We start from the raw sequence: 21,584 nt of genomic DNA on the forward strand, positions 1-21,584 counted from the left end.
TCGATGTCGTGATCTGTGTGTTCAGTGTTCTCAGGCTTTATAGGGCAGGAATGGCTTAGAGGATGGAGAGGAAGCTTGCAGAAATGGAAGGAGCACAAGAAATAAAGGAGACAACCAGCGAGCATTGACGCGCATGCATGGCTCACGCGTGCGCGTGATCTGGAGATTTTTACAGTGACGCGTGTGCGTACCTGACGCGTGCGCATGGATTGGAGTTCTGCAAGACTACGCGTGCGCGTGCCCAACGCATTATGACCAACGACGTGTGCGCGTGCTTGACGCGTACGCGTGACATGCGCGATCTGCAGAAATCACAGAAAATGCTGGGGGTAATTTTGGGCCTAGTTTGGACCCAGTTTTCGGCCCAGAAACACAGACTAGAGTCAGGGAACGAGCAGAGACTCAACAGAGATTTTCATTAGCGTAGTTTTAGTTTTAGATTGGAGATCTTAGAGAAAAATTACTCTTCCTCTAGGTTTTCTTTTACATTCACATATTTTTAGTTTTATGCTTTTGTTGTGGATATTGAGAAGAGTCATTACCTTCGTTGAAGTTATTATTCTAGTTTGTTTTCTTATTCCCTTACTCTTCCATATCCTTAATCTTTGCTCAGAGTTACAATTGGATTATTTTTAGAATTTATTAATGCAAAGGATTACTTTTACTTTTAATTAATTCCTAGTTATTGTTTATCATGTCTTCCTTTTATTCCCTTTTTAATTCTGTACAAGTTATATTCATGTCAATGGAGTAGACTCCCAACTTGACTTAAGGGTTGATTAAATGGAGACCCTTGAGTTAGAATGCTCAAGTGATTAGTTAAATTGGAAGTTGTTAGCTAATTCTCTATTTACTATTGCTAGACCTTCCCAAAGGAGAGGACTAGGATTTGCGAATAAGAGTTAGCTCAATCACTTGACTTTTCTTTATTTAGTAAGGGTTAACTAAGTGAAAATAACAACCTCTTTATACTACACTTGAGAGAATTCCAACAAGGATAGAACTTCTAATTAATCATTCCCCCAGTCAAAGCTTTTTATTCTGAATATATAAATCTCTTTTAATTTTCATTGCGTTAATTTACAATTATTTATTTCCTGTTATTCAACTCTAAAAAAATTCTCAGAAAACTCCTGATTAATAAGATAGCACCCTTTTGTCAACTCGTTGGGAGACAACCTGGGATTCATACTCCCAGTATTTTTATTCTAATTTTGTGACACCCTTTCTAAATTGATAAGCGAATTTTAGCTGGTTAAGAACTGTACTTACAACGCTATTCTTATATTATAAATTCTTAATTGGCCAATTTCCGCCCGTATCAATTTTTGGCGCCGTTGCCGGGGAGTTGCAATTGTGTGCAAAATTATTAGTTAGTGTACATATTTTTAATTTTTGCGCATTTTATTTTATTTTATTACCATGAGCTGTATGTTTCTTTCATTGAATGACGCGTTCGTTGCCTGATCCGAGCTTAGCCGCATTTGATCCTAAAATTGAAAGGACTCTTTCAAGTATTAGGCGAGCTCGGCGTAGGTTAGCCTCTGAGGGTGGTGAAGTGGTTGTTATCAATTCACTAGTCTCATTTGAAGGCGAATCTAAAGTGCCATCTGAAGAAGAAACAAGCTCATTTTCTACTAATTCAGTTGATTTACGTGCAGGTAATATGGTGGAGCCCAAGAGGATTACTCTTCAGGAAGCTGTAGCCCCATACTTTACTCTGCAACCGTATCAAGTGCGTCACCCAAATCTGGCTGCAGATTTTGAACTGAAGACTGCAGTAATCAACTTGCTGCCCAAGTTTCATGGCTTACCTGCTCAAGAGCCTATCAAGCACCTAAGGGATTTTTAGACAACCTGTTCTACTGTTAGGCGACATGGTGCAGATGAAACTTCTATTCTGCTAACCGCCTTCCCATTTTCTCTTGAGGGAAAGGCGAGGGAGTGGTACTACACCCAGTCTGAAGTGACCGTTACTAATTGGGATACGCTCAGGAGAGAATTCTTGAAAAAATACTTTCCAGCTGAGGTTACAGATAGACTAAGGAAAGAGATCTCTTGCATTATTCAAGGCAAATCAGAGACTCTTTATGAGTATTGGGAGCACTTCAAGAATCTTCTGGACACATGCCCCCATCACATGATTGACAAGTTGGTCTTGATCAGCTACTTCACTCAAGGCATGAAGGTTCGGGATAAGACCACATTGGATGGTGCAAGTAATGGTTCCTTGAAAAAGTACAAGACCGCAGATGAAACGTGGCAACTGATCAGCATCCTAGCTGAGTCCACTCAGAATCACAGGCACAGGAACAACCACCCCAAGGCTATTGCAAAGGTCTCCTCTAGCAGTGAAACTACTGCTTTCACACAAGTTGTATGTGAGATGACCAACCTACTGAAGCAGATACAGCTGAATCAACAACAACCTCAACCTCCCTCACCCCAACAAAGTCAACAGTTGGTTTCTCAAAGAGTATGCAGAATATGTGCTGATTACGCTCATTACACTGATGAGTGTCCGCAGCTCCAACAAGAAGACAACACCGTGGCAGCTACTCATAATTTCTATGACCGCTCGAATCAGGATACAATCAACAAGACGGAAATTACAACCAAGGTGGAAACCACAATCAAGGTTGGCAAGACAACTCCAACCAGGGGTGGAGAGATAATTCCAACCATGGATAGAGGGACAACTACAATAGAGGAGGTAGAGACAATAATGGAAATCAGAGGTGCAACAACAACAGACAGCAGAATCAAAACCATCCTTACAGAGCACCTCACCAAAGGCAGTCCCAAGCGCCTCAGAACAACCAACAGCAGGTCCCTCAAATCACTTACCCATCTTCCTCCCCCAATGATGAGTTGCTTCACTCTCTTGCACAAAGACAAACGACCATGGAAAACACACTTACTGGTCTGACTTCTGCTATACAAGCTCTCGTCTCTCAGATGGGATCGTCGAGTACCTCCAACACTCAACCTTCAAGCTCTAGTACAATTCCTTCTCAACCTATACCCAACCCCAAGGATGGCATCAATGCCATCACTTTGAGGTCCAGAACCACAATACAAGAGAGGAATCATGAAGAGCCAAGCTCAAAGGAAAACATACAAGTTGAAGGCATTGTGGAGGCAGAGGATGCTGAAGAAGAGGATGTGGTACAAGACTTGGTTGAAGAAGAAGCAGCTCAGCCAAGGAATGGTGCACCAAGGGACGCAGAAGCTGCAAGTGGCGCCATTCCTATCCCATTTCCACACCTTGCTAGGAAGTCCAGAAAGCAGATGGAACTAGACCCTAAAATGGTAGAAATATTCAAAAAGGTTGAGGTAACCATTCTACTTTTTGATGCCATTCAGCAGGTACCTAAATATGCTAAATTTCTAAAGGACTTATGCATGCATAAAGATAAATTACAGAATTTAGAAACTATTCCTCTAGGTAGTTCCATTTCTGCATTGGTAGGTGATATACCTGAAAAATGTAGTGACACAGGTCCATGCATGGTTACTATTACTATAGATGGTGTGAAATTTCCTGACTGTATGTGTGATTTAGGAGCGTGTGTTAGTATAATGCCATTGTCTGTATATGATGATTTGAGGCTCCCTCCCTTAAAAAGGTTGGCAGCTAGTTTTGTTTTAGCAGATAAAAGCATTATCTCTGTGGTTGGAATTGCTGAGGATGTGCTAGTGAGCATTAAGGGGCTCACATTTGCTATTGACTTCTATATTTTGGAAATGCCCCCTAATGACTCAGGAAGACCATCATCCATCTTGCTTGGAAGGTCATTCCTGAAGACTTCAAAATTCAAGCTGGATGCCTTCTCAGGGACTTATTCTTTTGAGATAGATGGCAGAGCAGGGAGCTTCGTTCTGGATGAAGCAATGAAGCATCCCCCTGAAGATCATTCCATCTTCCAGTGCGACATCATTGATGAGACAGTAGCTGCAGTTCACCAGGAGGAAGTAGAAGAAAGGCACATGGAGCAAGATGCAAGTGTGGGGACACCCCCGGGACAAGATGAAGACACGTTACAACCATCACTGGATCCAGATGATCAAGTGCCTAGCCATGAACCGAAATTAGAATTAAAGCCCCTTCAACCCCACCTCAAGTACGCTTACCCTGAGGATAATCAGAAGCTCCCAGTTATCATTGCAAGGGAACTCACTTTCCAGCAGGAGGAGCAACTGCTCAGTGTGCTAAGAAGATACAAGAAAGCAATTGGGTGGAGCTTGGCGGATATAGTAGGCATCAGCCCTCAAGTCTATGAGCACAGAATATTTTTAGAAGAGGGAGTGATGAGAGGACTTTTGCGTGGTCTAGAAATTCACAGATAAATCCTCGTTGCAAGTATAGTTTCTAAACCAACAAGAGTCCTTTCATACAAAAGTTTTGGTTGTCACAAGTAACAAACCCCTAAATAAATTGATAACCGAAGTATTTAAACCTCGGGTCATCTCTCAAGGAATTGTAGGGAGGTGTTCTTATTATTGGTTATGAGTCTTGTAAATTGGGGGTTTTGGAGTTTGGGCAATGGACATAGATATAATTAAAGCAATAAAAATAAATAAGAGATTTTATGTAATTAAATTAAAAACCTTGACCCGGAAAAGATTAATCGGAAGTTTTATCCTCGTTGGATTTCTCAAGATTAACAGTACTAGGTTGTTGTTTCTACTTGGTTATCCTTTACTAAATAAAGAAAAATTAAATTGGGAGCCAACTTCTGTTCACAAGTCCTAATCCTCTCCCTTGGGAAGGATTAGCGTAGTAACTAGAGTGCTAGCCAACAACTTCCAATTACCAATTAATTCTTGAGTATTCCAACTCAAGGGTCTCCAAATATTAATCAACTCCAAAATCAAGTTCGGAGTCTACTCAGTTAATATGAATGCCATTTTCATAAATTATAAAATAAGTAAAAAGGGAACATGGTAATTAAAATTCAATTAGAAACAATTAAACAAATAATAGATTCAAATGGAAAAATATTATGGAATAAATGCAGAATATAAGAATCTTAAAAGAACATTGAACCTGGAAATTAAGAAGAAGAAATCCTAATTCTAAAACATAAGAGAGAGGAGAGAGCTTCTCTCTCTTAAAACTACATCTAAACCTAAAATTATGAATTATCAGAACGTCCTGAGTCTCTGCATGTTCCCTGACTTAAATCTGTATTTCTGGGCCGAAAACTGGGTCAAAACGTGGCCCGAAGTCGCCCCCAGCATTTTCTGAATTTTCTGTAGATCGCGCATGCCACGCGTACGCGTCGTCCACGCGTTCGCGTCACTGGCCGAATTCCCTTTCCACGCGTGCGCGTCAGGCGCACGCTCACGTCGTTGTGCTGATCTGCTTCCACGCGTACGCGTCAAGCACGCGTACGCGTCGCTGTGATTTTCTTTATTTTGCGAGCACACGTGAGCCATGCGTGCGCATCACTTTTCGCTGGTTGTCTCCTTTATTTCTTGTGCTCCTTCCATTTTTGCTAGCTTCCTCTCTATTCTCTAAGCCATTCCTGCCCTATGAGGCCTGAAACATTTAACACACGGATCACAGCATCGAATGGTATAAAGAAAAAATTAAAATACACAATTTAAAGCTTTAGGAAGCAAGTTTTCAATCATAGAATAAATCCAGGAAGGAATTGTAAAACCATGCAAGTCATATGAATAAGTGGGTGAAAAGTTGATAAAAACCACTGAAATTAGCACAAGATAAACCATAAAATAGTGGTTTATCAGGGAGCAAGACCTGTCCGTCAACCCCAAAGAAGACTGAATCCCACCATCTTAGAAGTTATCAAGAAAGAAGTGACCAGGCTACTTGAAGCAGATATCATTTACCCCATCTCAGATAGTGAATGGGTCAGTCCAGTACAAGTGGTGCCCAAGAAGTCTGGAGTCACAACAGTAAAGAATGAGCAAGAAGAGCTCCTGACAACTAGAGTACAGAATTCATGGAGAGTTTGCATTGATTACAGGCGTCTCAACCAAGCTACTCGCAAGGATCATTATCCCTTGCCATTTATTGACCAGATGCTTGATCGCCTGTCAGGTAAATCACATTACTGCTTTTTAGATGGTTATACAGGGTATTTTCAAATTCATATAGCTCCTGAAGATAAGGAGAAGACTACTTTTACATGTCCCTTTGGAACGTATGCATACAAAAGGATGCCTTTTGGCTTATGTAATGCACCGGCTACTTTCCAAAGATGCATGATGAGTATCTTCTCAGATCTTATTGAGAACTGTATGGAAGTTTTCATGGATGATTTTAGCATTGATGGTGATTCATTTAGCCTTTGCTTGGATAGTTTAGCTAGAGTATTAGACAGGTGTGTTAGTTTAAACCTTGTTTTAAATTTTGAAAAATGTTACTTTATGGTAAAACAAGGTATTGTACTAGAAAATATTGTTTCTAATACTAGTATTTCTGTAGATCCAGCAAAGGTAGATGTCATTTCTAGTTTGCCTTACCCCTCCTCCGTGAGGGAAGTCCGTTCATTCCTTGGCCATGCAAGTTTCTACAGGAGATTTATCAAGGACTTCAGTAAGGTAGCATTGCCTTTATCCAGACTGTTACAGAAAGACGTTGAGTTCGAATTGAGTAAGGACTGCATGAATGCATTTGATAAGCTGAAGATCGCCTTAACTCAAGCTCCTATTGTGAGAGGACCGGACTGGAGCCAGCCATTTGAGATTATGTGTGATGCTTCCAACCATGTAATAGGAGCGGCGCTGGCTCAGTGTGAAGGTAAGGATCCTTTCGTAATTGCTTATGCTTCTAAGACCTTATACGCTGCTCAGTCTAATTACACCACCACTGAAAAAGAGCTTCTAGCTATTGTTTTTGCTCTGGATAAATTTCGAGCCTATTTACTTGGTAATAAGTGATAGCATGAAAACTTGTCTCTCAACAATTTTCCTTCGGCAAGTATTCCGAATTGTCGTCAAGTAAAAACTCACAATAGAGTGAGGTCGAATCCCACAGGGATTGATTGGTCAAGCAACTTTAATTAGAGGAATGTTCTAGTTGAGCGAAGCAGAATTTGGTTTGAGAGTTGCAGGAAATTAAATGGTGGGAAAGTAAATAGCAGAAAATGTAAATGCTGGAAGTAAAGAGCTGAAAGTAAATGACGAAAAGTAAATTGCAGAATTGTAAATGGGAATGGGGAAGATGCTCATGAAAGTAAATTGCAGAAATTAAAGAGAATAGGTAAGATCAGAAATGGGGATTCATTGGGCTTAGGAGATGTTACATTCTCCGCATCAAGTTCATTTTCATCTCTTCCTCAATCAATGCATTCATTGATCTCTTTGGCAATCTTAAGTGATCGAATTCCAATTCCTTGGTAATTCAATCTCTCAAATCTTGATCAATAGCTAATTCCTTGGTCAATTGCTCATGAGAAGAGATGAAGTATGGTCACTGATTATACCACATGCATTCCCAAATCAAGTGTTGGTAGGATTATAATCACCATACCCAACCAAACCCAATTTGGTCCAACATGAGAAAGCATTTCTAGCATGATCTCTTCATTCCTCTTCCAAAGTTCAGAAGAGATCCAAGTATGAATAGCTTCTTTTCCAAGATAACTACCCAATTGGATGAAGATTGAAAGCTTTCTAGTAAAATCAAGAGAAAAGATAGAAGAAGAGTAATGAAAATTAGTATTGATCCATCAAATTAAAACAGAGCTCCCTAACCCAATGAAAGGGGTTTAGTTGTTCATAGCTCTTGAAATGGAAAACAGAGGTGGAGAATACATCATGAAAACTAGAACTAGAAGTGCAGAGTAAATTATACAGAGAGTAGTTCTCAATTTCCAATCCCCCAAAAAGCTATTTCCTGATTCAAAACTACCCCTATATATACTACTCTTCTGATCTTCTAGTTGATTCCTCAAGTCTTGGATATGGGCCTTTGGATCTTGAGTTTGAAGCAGTTATCTTCTGCAGTGGGCTTAGCTTTACTTGCAGAGAGAAAGTGTGAAGTAGGAAGGGTCTTTAGCTCAGGACGTTAGTGGTGTTAATGTTAAGTGAGAGTGTGGGTTCGAGAACGTTAGTGACAATCACCTTTTTCACTAACGTTCCTCACCCAGGGATGATCCACGTTAACTTCAACGTTAGTGGCACCAACGTGACCACTAACGTTGCCTCTTGGTCCTTCGCACACGTTATTGGGACTCATCTTTTCCAATAACGTTGAGAGTCCTCCCTCCCTACGTTAGAGTTCACGTTAACTTAGTTAACGTGGCACTTAACGTAGGCTTGCCGATTCTTCAAGAACGTTAGTGACACTTACCTTTGTCACTAACGTTCCAAGGTGTCCCTACTTCCCATGTTAGAGTCCACGTTAACTAAGTTAACGTGGCTTCTAACGTGGTAATGATAGCCATCTCCAGCGTTAGTGACAAAGGTGAGGGTCACTAACGTTGGCTTATCATCTTCTTTATCCTCATTAGCTTCCACGTTAACTAAGTTAACGTGGGAGCTAACGTTGCTCATAGTGACTTGTGGTGGTACATCCCAACGTTAGTAACAAAGGTAAGTGTCACTAACGTTGGCGATCACTTGCTTTCTCCATGTTAGCTTCCACATTAACTAAGTTAACGTGGCAACTAACGTGGCTCATTGTAGCTTAGCCAACGTTAGTGACAAAGGTGAGTGTCACTAACGTTGGCTTCTCTTTTGCTTCCCAACGTTAGAGTCCACGTTAACTGAGTTAACGTAGCTCTTAACGTGGCTACTTATGAGCTTGGTCCAACGTTAGTGACAAAGGTGAGTGTCACTAACGTTGGCCTTATTTCTTTCTTCCACATTAGAGTTCACGCTAACTTAGTTAACGTGACTCTTAACGTGGGCTATGATGGCTTTCGAGGACGTTATTGGCGATTACTTTTCTCATTAATGTTGCAAGCTAGCTCCCATTCCACGTTGGTGGTCACGTTAGTTAGACTAACGTGGCTGCTAACGTGGCTCTTTCTTGCTTCCTTTGTCCTGAAATCAAGCAATAAAGTGCATCAAAGTTCTAATCCACATCATGAGACATGCATCATCCAATTTGTCATCTAATTCATGCAAAATTCTCATGAAATCATGTAAAGTGCTCAATGTATGCTTAAATCAAGATGTAAGTGAAATTCTACCCAAAACTTGCTTATTTCCTAAGAAAATGCATGAAACTACCCTAAAACAGTAAAGAAAAGGTCAGTGAAACTGGCCAAAATGCCCTGGCATCACAACACCAAACTTAAAGCTTGCTTGTCCCTAAGCAAGTACTGGAACAAGAGAATGATGAATAAAATGCCAAGAGAAATGAGTCATTATTGTGGAAGTCATGTCCTTGTTTTTATGGTGGTTTCATGCATAGCAACTTAGGTTCATTCCTTCACTGGCTTTCAGACCTTTATCATGTCCTGAAATACTCACTTAATTGCACCCTATGAGACTCTTATTCATTGATCCTTTTATTGTTTTCTGGGCTTATTTGTGTTCTTAGGCTAAGTGCTCTGTGAGGGGGCGACTCTTTAAGATAAGCTTTCAGCCAGCACTCCCGAACCAGTTGGTTCAAGGTGCTAGGTGTTAAGACACCCCTAAGGACTTACTCCCTCAAGTCTCTTTCCCCCATACATACACACCACAGGCACATGGTTTGTTTATTTTCTTTCTTGAGACCTTGGTGTCCAGCACCTCTTTGGGTTACTAAATATTCTGTAGCAAGGTTGCTCTTGATAGTGGACTTTTAGCTGATAATCTCGGGTTAGTTAACCCAAGTTACCAAGTGATGAAGCACTCCTACGAACTTATTCATCCAAGCAGATCCTTGGTACAGGAGCACCACAGACACATCTCTCAAGTTTTAAACCCTTGGTGCCTAGCCTTATTCTTTATTAACTTTTCTTTCTTTTTCAACTCTTATTGTTCTTTTCGCCTTTTTCTTATTAGGATCTTGTTATTTAGCTAGTCTCATGGGGTGTGTTTCAAGCATATGATTCAGGACAGATAGTTGTCTTCCCACCCTTGTTGGTGAACTAACTTAGCTAACTTATGACCACATCACACACTAAGGAACTTACTCCACAATATGAACTCCACTCTGGCCTTTGATAACACACATTCTCTTTTTATTTGATTCAAAAGGAGACAAGCAACACAATAAGCAGGATGGAATTGAAGCAGGTATCGTGGACAGTACACATATGACAAAAGCAATAAAGCAACCATTAAACTCTAATCATCTAAACTAATGAGCAACTATAAATCAAGTTCCTTCTGACTTCCAATTTTTAGCATTTTAAGTACATGGAATTAAGTAACAATACAACCTTCTGGTGATGGTTTCTTGCTGTCCCCTTGTTGTCCTCATCCATAGTTTTTGCTCCTTCACTTCCTTGGATGATGGTGCACCATTTCCTCAGAAGGTTCCTGCAAAGTCATTGGAAGTTGCTTGTTTCCAAAGCACTTGAGACATAGTTAGCTTGCATGTATGCTTGGGAATTTTCTGAACTTAATTTAGTGTGTGAACACCAAACTTAGTTCTTTGCCTAGTACAACAAATTGCATACTTGCAGAGATCTTCATATGTTGTTATTAACAAAACAACCATTAACTTCAGACTAAACTACTGCCAAGTGGTCCCCCTGAGTGGTTGGAGCTAGCAATTTGTCATTGGAGTGTAGTGTGATTATAACTAATATCTTTGGTGGAACACCAAACTTAAAACTACACTTTCACTCTTAGGTTTTGTCTTGGTGTGGAACACCAAACTTAGCTCCTCGCAACACAGGGGAAACAACTTGTGATTTTTATTGAAATGATAATGAAAAAGAAACTACCTCAGGTTGGGTTGCCTCCCAACAAAGCGCTCTTTTAGCGTCGCTAGCTCGACGATTCCTTCATTACTTGAGATGATACTTCACTTTGGGGTTTTCCCCCATGTTGCCCATATAGTGTCTGAGCCTTTGTCCGTTCACAGTGAAAGTCCTCTCCGATCTTTCATCCATGATTTCTATGAGCCCATATGGTGAGACCTTTGTAACCAAAAAGGGTCCTGACCACCTTGATTTGAGTTTTCCTGGGAACAGTCTCAATTTGGAGTTGTAGAGGAGTACTTGCTGCCCCTTTTCGAAACTCCTGGGTGCAAGGTGCAGGTCATGTCTTCTTTTCGCCTTTTCTTTATAGATCTTGGCATTTTCATAGGCTTGCGATCTAAATTCCTCCATTTCTTGCAGCTGCAAGATCCTCTTTGCACCAGCAGCAATGCTGTCAAAATTTAGTATCTTGAGAGCCCAGAGAGCTTTGTGTTCCAGCTCCAGTGGTAAATGACAAGCTTTCCCATACACTAGTTGATATGGGGACATTCCAAGTGGAGTTTTGAATGCTGTTTTGTATGCCCAAAGAGCATCATCCAGCTTCTTCGACCAATCCTTTCTTGATATACCCACAGTCTTTTCCAGAATCCTTTTTAGCTCTCTGTTGGATTTTTCAGTTTGCCCACTTGTTTGGGGATAGTAAGGAGTGGCCACCTTATGTTTTACCCCGTATCGTAGGAGAAAAGCTTCTAGTTGTCTGTTACAAAAATGGTGAGTGCCCGTGGGACTCTAAATCGGCTAAAGATATTCTTCCTAAGGAAGTTCATGACCACCTTGTTATCATTCATTGGAGTTGCAATAGCCTCTACCCACTTGGAAACGTAATCCACTACTACCAAGATGTACTTGTTTGAATATGAGGTTAGGAATGGTCCCATGAAATTGATTCCCCACACATGAAACAGTTCCAGTTCCAAGATGAAATTTTGTGGCATCTCATTTCTTTTGGACAAGTTCCCAGATCTTTGGCACTCATTGCAGCTCTTTACTAGTTCTTTAGCATCCTTGAAAAGGGTGGGCCAAAAGAATCCGCTTTGTAACACCTTTGCTGCAGTTCTGTCCCCTCCAAAATGGCCTCCATTGCATGAGCCATGGCAATTCCACAGGACTTCCCATCCCTCTTCTTCTGAAACACATCTTCTCAGGATTCCATTTGAACATTTCTTGAAGAGATATGGCTCATCCCAGACAAAATATTTTGCATCATTTATGAGCTTCCTTTTTTGATGTTTATTGATCTCTGGAGGTAAGGCCCCAGTTGCCTTGAAGTTGGCAATGTCTGCGAACCATGGTGCTTTGTGAACTGTCATCAACTGCTCATCAGGGAAGAGCTCATTTACACTATTATCATGTGTTCTACCTTCATCATGAGGGATTCTGGATAGGTGATCCGCTACTTTGTTTTCTACTCCCTTCTTGTCTCTGATTTCAATATTGAATTCCTGTAACAATAAAATCCAGCTTATTAGTCTTGGTTTTGATTCTTGCTTGGCAAACAAATATTTAAGTGCTGTGTGATCTGTGAAAACAATCACTTTAGCACCAATGAGATATGATCTAAACTTGTCAAATGCAAAAACTATTGCTAGCAATCCTTTTCAGTAGTGGTATAATTTCTTTGAGTTACATTGAGGACTTTGCTAACATAGTATATCACATGGACTAAGTTATCTCTCCTCTGCCCTAACACGGCCCCAACTGCAAAGTCAGATGCATCACACATCAATTCAAAGGGTAAGTTCCAATCAGGTGGGGAAATGATAGGGGCAGAGGACAATCTTTTTTTCAAATTCTCGAATGTTTGCATGCATGTTTCATCGAAGATAAATGGTGTATCAGATACAAGGAGATTGCTCAAGGGCTTGGCTATCTTTGAAAAATCTTTAATAAATCTTCTGTAAAAGCCAGCATTCCCTAAAAAGCTTCTAATTGCCTTGACATCACTAGGTGGAGGAAGTTTTTCAATAAGTTCCACTTTAGCTCTATCCACCTCAATGCCTTGGTTAGAAACCTTAGCCCAATGAATCCCCATTTCTGATCTTACCCATTCTCTTTAATTTCTGTAATTTACTTTCATGAGCATCTTCCCCATTCCCATTTACAATTCTGCAATTTACTTTCCGTCACTTACTTTCAGCTCTTTACTTCCAGCATTTACATTTTCTGCTATTTACTTTCCCGCCATTTAATTTCCTGCAACTCTCAAACCAAATTCTGCTTCGCTCAACTAGAACATTCCTCTAATTAAAGTTGCTTGACCAATCAATCCCTGTGGGATTCGACCTCACTCTATTGTGAGTTTTTACTTGACGACAATTTGGTATACTTGCCGAAGGAAAATTGTTGAGAGACAAGTTTCCGTGCTATCAAGTTTATGGCACCGTTGCCGGGGATTGATTTTGTATCAACAATGACTAAATTGGAGGATAACTAGATTGAGCATTTTTCTTTTGTTTGATTTAAATTTCTATTTGAGTTGATTACTTTTAGTTTTAGTTATTTTCCTCCCTTCCCTCTACTCCTTTTTCTTAGTTATTTACCATTCAGTTCACTAACCCACTAACTGTTTGATATATTGCATCACTCACACTAACAGCAATTTTAACAAGAGTACTTTCTGCATCTATTTCCTTGCTTGTGCCTTGTTGGTTGTATGACAGGGAGAAGAAGCGGGGCTTCAACTTCCTTTGATTCTGAACCTGAGAGGACCTTCCTTAGATTAAGGAGGGAAGCAAGAGGAAAGAGAGTAGTTGGTGCTGAGGAAGAAGAGGAGTACTTTGAACCAGACATGGATGAAAACATGGAGAACCATCATGAAGAAGAGGCTCACAACCATGGCAGAGAAGGTCCAGCGCATCAGGCTGGACAAGAGAGAAGAGTTCTGGGTTCTTACATCAACCCAAACTCAGGAAACTGTGGAAGCAGCATCCAAAGGCCAACCATACATGCCAACAACTTTGAACTAAAGCCACAGCTCATCACCCTTGTTCAGAACAATTGTTCATTCGGAGGAAGTGTCCAAGAAGACCCAAATCAACATCTAACCACCTTCCTGAGGATATGTGATGCTGTGAAGTCTAATAGTGTTCATCCTGACACTTATAGACTACTTCTGTTCCATTTCTCATTTAAGGACAAGGCATCTAAATGGCTAGAATCCTTCCCAAAGGAGAGTTTAGCAACCTGGAAAGATGTGGTGAACAAATTCTTGGCAAGATTCTATCCTCCTCAACGGATCAACAGGATGAGAGCTGAGGTGCAAACATTCAGGCAGCAGGATGGTGAGACTCTATATGAAGCATGGGAGAGGTTTAAGGACTTGACAAGAAGGTGTCCACCAGATATGTTCAATGAATGGGTGCAACTACACATTTTCTATGAAGGCCTCTCTTATGAATCAAAGAAGGCAGTAGACCATTCATCCGGGGGATCTCTGAACAAGAAGAAGACCATTGAAGAAGCCATAGATGTCATTGAGACTGTAGCGGAGAATGACTACTTCTATGCTTCTGAAAGAGGCAACACTAGAGGAGTGATGGAGCTAAACAATGTGGATGCACTGCTGGCCCAAAACAAGCTTATTACCAAGCAGTTGGCTGACCTCACCAAGAAGATGGAGAGGAACCAAGTGGCAGCAATCACCACCTCATCAGCAACCCAAGAGGGAGTGAATGCTGAGGCAGAGGAGGAGAAATAACAAGCCAACTACATTGGAAACTCACCCAGGCAGACCCATGATCCTTACTCCAAAATGTACAACCCTGGTTGGAGGAATCACCCAAACTTTGGGTGGGGAAATCAACAAGATCAAAGCCAAGATCAGAGACGTTACAACCCCAACAACCATGCAGCTCACCAACATTCCACACAGAGATCATATCAGAACCACCCTAACAACAGCTCTCCACATCCATACCAAAACCAAAATGACCCAACTCACCCATCCACTCTCAACTCACCATCATCTGAAGAAAGACTCTCCAAAATTGAGACTCTGCTTGAAGGCATATGCAAAGAGATTCAAGATAGTAAGGCATTCCGAGAAGAAGTGCAGTCCAATATGCAGAATCAAGATGCTGCCATCAAGAAACTTGAGACACAAATTGATTACCTATTCAAGAGAATTTCTAGCCACAACCCTCGCAGCGATACAAACTCAAACCAAAGGGAGGAGTGTCAGGCTATAACCCTCAGAAGTGGAAAAGAATTGAAGGAGACTCCCATGCAACCCCAAGAGAAAGATTCAGTTGGAAAGAAGGAGGAACAAGATGAAGTTCAAATCCCACCTCCAACTCACGTCAAAAGGAAGGCGAGCTGAAGCCATATGTTTCGAAAGTACCATATCCTCAACAACTGAAGAAGAAGGGGGATGACATCCAGTTCTCCAAATTTTTAGAAATCTTCAAGAAATTACAGATTAACATACCCTTTGCTGAAGCAATAGAGCAAATGCCGCTCTATGCCAAGTTCTTGAAGGAATTGATGACTAAGAAGAGAAGTTGGAAGAGCAACGAGACTGTGATACTAATTGAAGAATGTAGTGCTATCATTCAGCATAAACTACCCCAGAAATTGAAGGATCTTGGGAGCTTCCAGATCCCTTGTATTATAGGGGAGATCACAGTGGAGAAAGCTCTATGTGACTTAGGAGCCAGCATAAATCTGATGTTAGTAGCTATGATGAGGAAAATGAAGATCGAGGAGGCTAAGCCAACAAAAATGGCCCTACAACTGGCAGACCGATCGTTCAAGTTCCCTCATGGTGTAGTGGAAGATTTGCTGGTGAAAGTGGGGGATTTCATCTTCCCAGCAGACTTTGTGGTGTTGGACATGCAAGAGGAAGCCAAGGCCTCCATCATCCTGGGAAGACCGTTCTTAGCTACTACTGGAGCTATCATTGATGTCCAAAAAGGTGATCTCACCTTGAGATTAGACAATGAAAAGATGACATTCAATGTGTTCAAGGCAATGAGTTATCCACCAGAACAATGGGGAGAATGTATGAGGTTGGACTCACTGGAAGATGCAATGCAGGAGAGTTTTGAAGAAGAAGAACCCGAAGGGTTAATAGAGGAAGGATCAAAGTCTAGTGAAGAGGTTGCAACAGTAGAGATTCATATACGAGGTGCACCAAAGGAAGAGAATGAAAAGTTAGAAGCACCCAAACTTGAACTTAAAGCACTGCCACCCACTCTCAAATATGCATACTTAGGAGAGAATGAAAGCTACCCAGTGATCATAAACTCATCCCTCAGCCAAGATCAAGAGGATGAATTACTCGAAGTGTTACGAAAGCATAAGGATGCCATTGGATGGACCCTCGCTGACTTGAAAGGAATCAATTCGGCCATATGCATGCATAAGATACTGTTGGAAGATGATTCCAAACCATCCATTCAATCCCAAAGGAGGCTGAACCCAATCATGAAGGAAGTGGTGCAGAAAGAAGTTATGAAGTTATGGCAGGGAGGGGTAATCTATCCGATCTCAGACAGCCCCTGGGTCAGCCCCGTGCATGTCGTGCCCAAAAAGGGAGAGATCACTGTAGTCCACAATGAGAAGAACAAACTAATTCCTACAAGGACTGTCACAGGATGGCGGATGTGCATAGACTACCGGAAACTCAATGAGGCTACACGAAAAAATCATTTCTCCCTCCCATTCATGGATCAGATGTTGGAAAGACTCGCAGGACACACATATTATTGTTTTCTCGACGGTTATTCAGGATATAACCAAATAGTGGTTGATCCCAAAGACCAAGAGAAAACCTCATTCACTTGCCCATATGGAGTGTTTGCCTACAGGCGCATGCCATTTGGGCTATGTAATGCACCGACAACTTTCCAACGATGCATGCTTTCTATCTTCTCAGATATGATAGAGAAATTCATTGAAGTTTTTATGGATGATTTCTCAGTATTTGGAGATTCCTTTCCTAGCTGCCTGAATCACTTAGCCTTGGTATTGAAAAGGTGCCAAGAGACCAATTTGGTCTTGAACTGGGAGAAATGTCACTTTATGGTAACAGGAGGAATAGTCCTTGGCCAATTGCTCCTGAGAAGAGATGAAGTATGGTCACTGATTATACCACATGCATTCCCAAATCAAGTGTTGGTAGGATTATAGTCATCATACCCAACCAAACCCAATTTGGTCCAACAGGAGAAAGCATTTCTAGCATGATCTCTTCATTCCTCTTCCAAAGTTCAGAAGAGATCCAAGTATGAATAGCTTCTTTTCCAAGATAACTACCCAATTGGATGAAGATTGAAAGCTTTCTAGTAAAATCAAGAGAAAAGATAGAAGAAGAGTAATGAAAATTAGTATTGATCCATCAAATTACAACAGAGCTCCCTAACCCAATGAAAGGGGTTTAGTTGTTCATAGCTCTTGAAATGGAAAATAGAGGTGGAGAATACATCATGAAAACTAGAATTAGAAGTGCAGAGTAAATTATACAGAGAGTAGTTCTCAATTTCTAATCCCCCAAAAAGCTGTTTCCTGATTCAAAACTACCCCTATATATACTACTCTTCTGATCTTCTAGTTGATTCCTCAAGTCTTGGAAATGGGCCTTTGGATCTTGAGTTTGAAGCAGTTATCTTCTGCAGTGGTCTTAGCTTTACTTGCAGAGAGAAAGTGTGAAGTAGGAAGGGTCTTTAGCTCAAGAAGTTAGTGGCGTTAACGTTAAGTGAGAGTGTGGGTTCGAGAACGTTAGTGACAATCACCTTTTTCACTAACGTTCCTCACCCAGGGATGATCCACGTTAACTTCAACGTTAGTGGCAGCAACGTGACCACTAACGTTGCCTCTTGGTCCTTCGCACACGTTATTGGGACTCACCCTTTCCAATAACGTTGAGAGTCCTCCCTCCCTACATTAGAGTTCACGTTAACTTAGTTAACGTGGCTCTTAACGTAGGCTTGCCAATTCTTCGAGAACGTTAGTGACACTTACCTTTGACACTAACGTTCCAAGGTGCCCCTACTTCCCACGTTAGAGTCCACGTTAGCTAAGTTAACGTGGCTTCTAACGTGGTAATGATAGCCATCTCCAACGTTAGTGACAAAGGTGAGTGTCACTAACGTTGGCTTATCATCTCCTTTATCCACATTAGCTTCCACGTTAACTAAGTTAACGTGGGAGCTAACGTTGCTCATAGTGACTTGTGGTGGTACATCCCAACATTAGTGACAAAGGTAAGTGTCACTAACGTTGGTGATCACTTGCTTTCTCCATGTTAGCTTCCACGTTAACTAAGTTAACGTGGCAACTAACGTGGCTCATTGTAGCTTGGCCAATGTTAGTGACAAAGGTGAGTGTCACTAACGTTGTTTTCTCTTTTGCTTCCCAACGTTAGAGTCAACGTTAACTGAGTTAACGTGGCTCTTAACGTGGCCACTTATGAACTTGGTCCAACGTTAGTGACAAAAGTGAGTGTCACTAACGTTGGCCTTATTTCTTTCTTCCACGTTAGAGTTCACGTTAACTTAGTTAACGTGACTCTTAACGTGGGCTATGATGGCTTTCGAGGACGTTATTGGCGATTACTTTTCTCATTAACGTTGCAAGCTAGCTCCCATTCCATGTTGGTGGTCACGTTAGTTAGACTAACGTGGCTGCTAACGTGGCTCTTTCTTGCTTCCTTTGTCCTGAAATCAAGCAATAAAGTGCATCAAAGTTCTAATCCACATCATGAGACATGCATCATCCAATTTGTCATGTAATTCATACAAAATTCTCATTAAATCATGTAAAGTGCTCAATGTATGCTTAAATCAAGATGTAAGTGAAATTCTACCCAAAACTTGCTTATTTCCTAAGAAAATGCATGAAACTACCCTAAAACAGTAAAGAAAAGGTCATTGAAACTGGCCAAAATGCCCTATCAATGATGCTTTTCCATTTGATAGCTTGCACGCAGTATCTGAAGTAGTTCCTTGGTATGCACCTGTAGCAAATTATCTAGTTAGCCATACTTTCCCTCCTAATTTTACTAAGCATCAAAGGGACAAGCTGAAAAGCGAGTCTAAATATTATATATGGGATGACCCATATTTATGGAGGTGTGGTGCTGACCAGGTAATTAGAAGGTGTGTACCCCAATCAGAATTTCAGTCCATTTTAGAGGCCTGCCACTCTTCTGAGAGTGGAGGACATTTGGCCTTCAAAAAATAGCTAAAAAAATTTTAGACTGTGAATTTTGGTGGCCTACTCTTTTTAAAGATGCTACTACCTTCTATAAATCTTGTCCTCCATGCCAAAGGTTTGGTAATATATCCAAGAGGGATGAAATGCCCCAACAGATTATACTTTTCTGTGAAATTTTTTATGTTTGGGGCATTGACTTCATGGGTCCATTTCCAAACTCTAGTGGTTACCTTTATATACTGTTAGCTGTAGATTATGTTTCTAAATGGATGGAAGAAATTCCTACCCACACTGATGATGCTAACACTGTTATCTCCTTTGTTAGAAACCATATTATCTGTTGCTTTGGATCACCACGAGCAATCGTGAGTGATCAAGGCACTCACTTTTGTAACAGGAGACTAGCAGGACTACTGAAGAAGCATGGGATCGTTCACAAAGTGGCAACAGCTTACCATCCCCAGACCAATGGGCAAGCAGAAGTGTCTAACAGAAAAATAAAACCCATTCTGGAAAAGATAGTAAAGCCTCATAGGAAAGACTGGAGCACCAGACTTACTGATGCACTCTGGGCGTATCGGACAGCGTATAAGACACCCATTGGGATGAGTCCCTTTCGCTTAGTGTACAGAAAGGCTTGCCACCTTCCAGTAGAGGTGGAACGCAAGGCTTTCTGGGCTGTGCAGGAATGCAACATGGGATTTGAGAAAGCTGGTGCTAAAAGGAAGCTGCAACTGGCAGAACTGGAGACCCTTCGACTCGAAGCATATGACAACTCCAGATTATACAAAGAGAAGGAGAAGGTTGTGCATGACAAGCATATCAAAAGAAGAAAGTTCAGACCTGGAGATCTGGTTCTCTTTTACAACTCCAGGCTGAGACTTATGCCAGGAAAGCTGAGGTCAATATGGGAAGGTCCCTATAGAGTGGAGAAAGAAGAGCCATATGGAGTCTTCCACCTGAGTCATCCTTCAAGTTCCAATTTCAACAAGTTGGATGGACATCGCTTAAAGCTTTATCATGGTGAGAAGATAAAGGAACACAAAGAGCTAGAGGTCTTCCTATTGGAAGATCCACCAACAGAAGCAGAATGAGCCTGAAGACCATCCAACTTAAGGACGTTAAAGCAAAGTGCTGGGTGGGAGACAACCCACCATGGTATGATCGTTCTTTTCTCTCTTTTTAATTTCATTTAGTGACTCTTCTCATAATTTCTGCATATAGTCTGCATTTGCATCTGCATATTGTAAAAAAAAGGGAGAAAGTGGCAGAAAGTTGCGTAGGAGCAATGCAGAAAGTGTGCCAATCGCACAAACATCACCACGCGCACGCGTCCCCCATGCGTGCACATCATTTGATCATTTGGAACCTCACGCGTACGCGTCAGAGACGCGCACGCGTGACCTAGGAAAATCGACGTAAAAAGTGTCAGGACGAAAGTTGTGATGGCCTGGTGCGGGAACTGTGCCCAAGGCACTAAGTCACTCACGCATACGCGTCCGTGACGCGTGCGCGTCATTTTCAAATTCTGCACACTCACCCATACGCGTCAATGGCGCGCACGCGTCGTATACCATTTTGGCACACACACCAAGACAAACAGAGAATTGTGCGCGCGCAATGCTACCTTCGCGCAAGTAGCACAAACACGGTCCCGCGTATGCGTGACCGACGCCTACGCGTCGCCTACCCATTTGCGCGACCCACGCGTACGCGTGGAGTACGCGTGCGCATCACTCGCGTAACACCACCAGATCCCTGCGCCACCACTTTTCTTATCTTTTCTTTTCCAATCCTAATTTCTTTCTTCTTTCTTCTTTCTTCTTTCTTTCTCTTCTTTCTTCTTTATTCTACATCCTTTTTCTCCTTCTTCTTTTTTTACTCTTTTCTTCTTCTTTCCCCCTTCCATCACATTTTGTTCACTTCACCTCCTCCATTACATCTCTTTGTCACCTTCTTCTCAAGGTTCTTTCTTTCTATTTTCTTTTTTCTCTTCGTATTATTTATTTATTTTTGTATTATTTTACTTGGCGTTAGAAATCTAATTGGGTGATTGTTTTCTCCCATCATTTCTTGTCGATTATTAAGGAATTGTTTGACAATTATCACTAATTATTTTTGGGTTGGTTGCATGTTCAAATTTAATACTTTCAATAACATATTTGCCATTCATACTAAGTGTTTGTGAAAAAGCCCGTATGGCATTATGCATTTTTAATTATTCTATCCTTCTACTCTAATGCCTATTTTTTACAAAACCCTTTCAATATTTTATTAATTGAATATAATTGTCAATACAAATATGACTGTTAGTTTGTTACAAGTGATAATACATTTTAGCTATTGATGCTTAATCTATGCTACTCATGCATTTGTCGGCATGCTAATAAACATCTTGCATCTACTTGCCATACCATGCACTAGCTATATTTCTATTGATGAACTGATCACATGTAGTCGCGACCATTTGTTAACGACATCCATCTTTACCTTGGCATTGATTGTCACTTGTACTGTCCTCCTCCTTGCTTTAAC

The 21,584-nt window shown here is 41.1% G+C and overlaps 2 non-coding genes across 2 annotated transcripts; both read right to left on the reverse strand.

Annotated features, from left to right (window-relative positions):
- Positions 1-2,038: 2,038 nt before the first annotated feature.
- LOC112752912 (small nucleolar RNA R71) lies at positions 2,039-2,146 on the reverse strand. The gene has a single exon (XR_003177320.1). It is a non-coding gene; the product is annotated as a small nucleolar RNA R71 (small nucleolar RNA).
- Positions 2,147-14,136: 11,990 nt separating this feature from the next.
- LOC112753862 (small nucleolar RNA R71) lies at positions 14,137-14,243 on the reverse strand. Its single transcript, XR_003178225.1, has one exon. It is a non-coding gene; the product is annotated as a small nucleolar RNA R71 (small nucleolar RNA).
- Positions 14,244-21,584: the final 7,341 nt, after the last annotated feature.

This window comes from Arachis hypogaea, chromosome 15 (genome assembly GCF_003086295.3).
Source record: "Arachis hypogaea cultivar Tifrunner chromosome 15, arahy.Tifrunner.gnm2.J5K5, whole genome shotgun sequence".
Classification (NCBI taxonomy): domain Eukaryota; kingdom Viridiplantae; phylum Streptophyta; class Magnoliopsida; order Fabales; family Fabaceae; genus Arachis; species Arachis hypogaea.